The following is a 5878-nucleotide window of genomic DNA, read 5'->3' on the forward strand; positions in this document are numbered from 1 at the left end:
ACCTCTCTAGCTATTGCTTTTGTGGACTTCAAAAAAGCCTTTGATCTTGTTGATCACACTGTTGTCATCAGCAAGGCAATAAGTCTGGGTCTCCCTCCTAACCTGGTAGCGTGGCTAGCCGACTTCCTCATAGGGAGGCGTCAGGCCGTTCGCTATCAGGGCTCTGTCTCTAATTTCCAACAGCTGACATGTGGGGTCCCTCAGGGGACCAAGATGGGTCTACTATGCTTCCTCCTCCTCATTAACGACGCCCTCATTGACACCCTCCACTTTTTGGAAGTATGTGGACGACTGCACCGTGGGCGTCCCAGTTTCCACCAAGAACCCGGACTACTCGCAACTGCAAGCAATTCTGGAGAGACTGCAGACGTGGACGGAGGAGAGCAGGATGACCATCAACTACAGCAGAACTGTGGTGATGCATTTCTGTAACTCCTCTGTACTAGTGCCCCCTCCCCAACTCACAGTGGGCCCTCATCCCCTCCAGGTGGTCCGATATGCCAAGCTTCTCGGAGTCACGGTGGACGACCTAGCTGACATGGAAGCAGCATGTCGCCAGCACCGTAAGATCCTCTACCTACAGGCTGTACGTGCTGCGCAGACTCAGGTCGCTGGGGACGCCGACAGACGAGTTAAGGGGGGTGTACCTCACCTTCATCCTCCCCAAACTCATGTATGCCTCCTCAGCGTGGTCCTCCTCCCTCACACACACTCAACAGCTACAGCTGGAGAGTATGTAGAAAAGGGCATGCAGGGTCATCCTTGGCCCTGTCTACACCACCTATGATGAAGCCCTGACCACCCTCAGTCTGTCCAGACTATCCACCAGGCACCGAGAGGCTCTGGAGAAGTTTTGGAAGGGGACTACTGCATCATCCACGTCTCAGACACATGCTGCCGCCTGACGGGCCTCAGGCGCCCGGTCCGTGCCACCAGACACCGCAACAAGATAACGCCCCTAAAGGCGCCGCGCACGGACCGTTACAGACTCAGCGCGATTCCCACCATGGTGCGAGCCATCAATCAATAGTCCCTTCTAGACTAGACTTACCTTTAGGATTAATGTTTAGTATTTCCAATTCCCTCTGTGCATTTTCAGTTTGTTAATTGCCTAAATAATAAACCGTTTATTATTATTATTACAGACACACACACACACACACACACACACACACACACACACACACACACACACACACACACACACACACACACACACACAGACACACACACACAGACACACACACACACACACACACACACACACACACACACACACACACATGGAGGTACAATCTACTTTCTCGTATAAACTGAAATGTTTCATAATAATATTGTTCACCATACTTCTTGGCCAATGCGTTCATTTGTACTTACTCATTCAGAGGGATGTTTGTTTATACCCAACAATAGTCATTCGAATGAAAGATTATCCTGCTTAGTTGTGCTGAACACCACCCAAGTGGATTACTTTAATGGTTATCAGCCATTCACGCTGCGCTGGCGGCCTGTAATGGCAAAGCTCACCAGCATGATGACGAGAAAAATTTTATTATATTATATGATACTGAATACTTATAATGATGATGACCATAAGAAAAAAGCGCATTTTTTTTCCTTCATTCAGTATGTCGCTCTCCACACGTCGTTTCTTATCACAAAGAAAAACTAACAAGGAAAATGAACTGAAGGATAACGTAAGAACAAAACTTTCTCCAAAGCACGTTATTTTTTTTCAGGTCTTTCTTTGTTTTAATTATTATTCATTTATTAACTTGTTTTTCTATTTGTATTTTTTTTCTTTTTATATCTGAGAAACATATAAGAGTTATTTTCATTAGTTGTACATCAATATTTCAGTGTTGATAGTCAGATGATTTACATCTTACAACTCGCGTTCAAGTATCTGCGAGTTATAAGCTTTACGTTGACAAACAATGACTTCGTTTATGATTTATTATAAATTGTATGTTAATATACAGTGCATAAGCAGGTCTTCGTCTTGAGAGTAACATTCTTCACATGAGCACAAGGTAACAACATTCATTATTATCCGTTTAGATCTTTGGCATTCTCTGTCTTTGTTCCTGGTGATCGCTGTAATTACAATGATATTAATATTTTTTACTGTCCAGTTTGTTGAAGAAGGCTCCTTCCTGTAACTGATGGTAAGCATTTTTCTCTTTCTTTTATGGTGAAATTTGCAATTTTGCCTTCCAGTATGAAAGCAAATAAAAATTAGACTTCATCTAATTTTTTACTTGTTACATTTCATTTAATAACAAACATATAATGAATTATCAATAATAATGAATTATTTTAAATTACTTTGCCTCCTCATTTGTATTTTTGTTGGTGTATGACACACAGCTGGAGGCACCTGGAAAGCAGTGCAAATTTGAGTTAGAAAACTTAAAAATTTGTGTGAGAGAAGGAAGATGAAAGTGAATGCGATAGAGAGTCGTGAGGTGTGGAGGCTTTGGTGGTGGTGAGGCACTGGGACAAGTGGTAGCCTTTCATCATTTGGATTTAGATATTGCTGCAGCAGGACACATGAAGGAGAAGCGAAGCCATCATCTAGCTGAGGGAGCGAAGGTTTTTAGGTGCTGTGGTGCTGGAAGGACAGCAGATTGAGGTATAACTTTTATATCTGTCAATGCGGAAATACGAGAGGAAAGTGTTATGCAACCTGTCTGTATAACGTGGACACGTGTGTGTCAAATGCGAGGGTCAGAGCCAATGTAGGTGACCTTCAAATGAAATGCCTGATTGCGGAATTAGCGAGGCAAAGCGCTAATCAGGCGTGAAGTGGCAGCGTTAAACAAACTTGAAACTGGAAACAGGTAGATGTGTGTGTGTGTGTGTGTGTGTGTGTGTGTGTGTGTGTGTGTGTGTGTGTGTGTGTGTGTGTGTGTGTGTGTGTGTGTGTGTGTGTGTGTGTGTGTGTGTGTGTGTGTGTGTGTGTGTGTGTGTGTGTGTGTGTGTGTGTGTGTGTGTGCTGTGATGGCTTATACATTCACATCAGTAAATCTCTGAAGCATGTTATGCAAAACTTAGTTCAGGAGTAAGGAAAGGATGGAGATAGACTCATTACGTTAGCTTTTTTATTCATAATAGCAAATTGGAAATTCTTCCTTCATTAGAGCAACCCTTGACTGAACAAAAAATAGGTGATAAAATTAGAGAACTATTCAGTCACTTCTTTTGCTGTGAGTGGTGCCTTTCGAAATTATACTCTAAACTTAACACCAGACGATTGTATTAAGCTTGATGAGAGCCCACGCCAGTCAGTGGGTTAATTAAAACTATATTTGATAAGAAATATGGGTGAATCAATGAGCGTGAAAGGGATTAAGTTAATTGGAACGATGTGCAAGCCGTGACGATGGTGGTGGTGGTGGTGATGGTGGTGGTGGTGATGATGATGATAATGATGATGATGATGATGATGATGTCTCTCCTAAATCTTAAGCATTATGATATACCCTTGCTATGTTCCTGTCTGGTGAAGCGGAGAAACATTTGCGTTGCGACTCCTACACCAGAACCTCGGAGTCCCATCTGGGGAGGGGACCACAAATGTTCCCAGGTCGGACTGTACTTCTTAAGTGTCTTGACACCCACCTCAACTTTTTCTTCATTAGTTTCTGCAACTTTCTCGGTCTTAGATTTAATTTTCAATCTGTGGAACACCACACTTCCTCTGCTAAATCTCATCTTATTTTCCTTACAGAAACATTGGTGTTTGAGGCAACTGACAATAGCCCCTTGTCTGTTCCCTCCTACTTTTTCTATCCTCACTTTAATCCAAAACTGGATGTTGCGTCTATGTGCCCAATGACTTAAAATGCTCTCGTGCCCACGCTCTTCAATCTAACGAGTTTTCCACTATCTGGCTATGACTGCAGAGTCATTCTCAAACTAAATTTATATGTGCTGTATACCTCTCACCTAACTCCTCTGACTGTAAGAAATTCTATGACTACATAACGTCCATAGTAGACCACATTCTGACTCTCTTCCCTTTTGCGAAGATCTTCATTTTTGGAGACTTTAATGTCCATCCCCAGCTTTGGCTTTCCTCTCCTTTCACTGATCATCCTGGTGAACTAGACTTTAACTTAGCTATCCTCCACGACCTAGAGCAATTGGTGCAACACCCTACTCGTATTCCTGACCATCTTGGAGATACGCCCAACATTCTTGACCTTTTCCTAACTCCTAAACCTTCTGCTTATGTTGTCACCCTGTCTTCCCCGTTGGGCTCCTCCAATCACAATCTCATATCTGTGTCTTGTTCTATCGCTCCAATCCTTCCTCAGGATCCCCCCTAAGAGGAGGTGCCTCTGACGTTTTGCCTCTGCTAGTTGCGGGGACCTGAGGAGGAATTTTGCTGATTTTCCTCGGAATTACTACTGCTTCCATGGCAGAGACCTATCTTTGTGTGCTAAACGCATAACAGAGGTGATAATGTCTGGCATGGAGGCGTACATTTTTCATTCTTTTCTCAACCTAAACTTTCTAAACCTTGGTTTAACACAGCCGGTTCTCGTGCTATACATTATAGAGAGGTAGTCCACAAAAAATACTTCCTTCCATCAACAGAATCTCATGCACTTTATATTTCTGCCCGGAATCATGCCAAGTCTGTTCTCCAACTAGCCAAAAATTCCTTCATTAATAGAAAGTATCAAAATCTTTCAAGTTCTAACTCCTCTCGTGACTTCTGGTACCTAGCCAAAAACACCTTAAATAACTTTGCTTCTTCTTTCCCTCCTATATTTCAACCTGATGGCACCACTGCCATCTCATCTATCTCTTAAAACTGAACTCTTCTCTTAAACCTTTGCTAAAACCTCCACTTTGGATGATTCAGGGTTTCTTCCTCCTCCTCCTCCTCCACCCTCTGACTACTTCATGCTACCTCTTAAAATTCTTCGCAATGATGTTTTCTATGCCCTCGCTGGTTTAAACCCTCGGAATACTTATGAATCTGATGGGGTCCTTCCTATTGTTCTCCATAACTGCACCTCTGTGCTTGCACAACTCTGTGTGTCAACATCTACCTTTCCTTCTTGCTGGAAGTTTGCTCACATTTATCCTGTTCCTGAAAAGGGTGACCGTTTTAATCACTCAAACTACCGCCATATTGCTTTAATTTCCTGCCTATCTAAAGTTTTTTAATCTATCCTCAGCAGGAAGATTCTTAAACATCTATCACTCCACAACCTCCTATCTGATTGCCAGTGTGAAACTTCTGCTGTTGCCTTAGACATATCAAAAGCTTTTGATAGAGTCTGGCACAAAGCTTTGATTTCCGATCTACCCTCCTACGGCTTCTATCCTTCTCTCTGTAACTTTATTTCAAGTTTCCTTTCTGACCGTTCTATTGCTGCTGTGGTAGACGGTCACTGTTCTTCTCCTAAATCTATTAACAGTGGTGTTCCTCAGGGTTCTGTCCTGTCACCCACTCTCTTCCTATTATTCATCAATAATCTTCTGAACCAAACTTCTTGCCTGCACTTTTCTATTTTCATACACTTCCAACCCTTCAGGAAGTAAACAACTCACGCAGGGAAGCCACAGAACGCCTGACTTCTGACCTCTCTAAAATTTTTGATAGGGGCAGAGCAAACTTGATATTGTTCATTGCCTCAAAAACTCAATTCCTCCATATATCAACTCGATACAACCTTTCAGACAACTATTCCCTCTTCTTCAATGACACTCAGCTGTCCCCCTCTTCTACCCTGAACATTCTCGGTCTGTCCTTTACATATAATTTAAACTGGAAACATCACATCTCATCTCTAGCTAAAACAGCTTCTATGAAGTTAGGGGTTGTGAGACGTCTCCTCCAGTTTTTCTCACCTTTCCA

Source organism: Scylla paramamosain, chromosome 8 (genome assembly GCF_035594125.1).
Source record: "Scylla paramamosain isolate STU-SP2022 chromosome 8, ASM3559412v1, whole genome shotgun sequence".
NCBI lineage: Eukaryota > Metazoa > Arthropoda > Malacostraca > Decapoda > Portunidae > Scylla > Scylla paramamosain.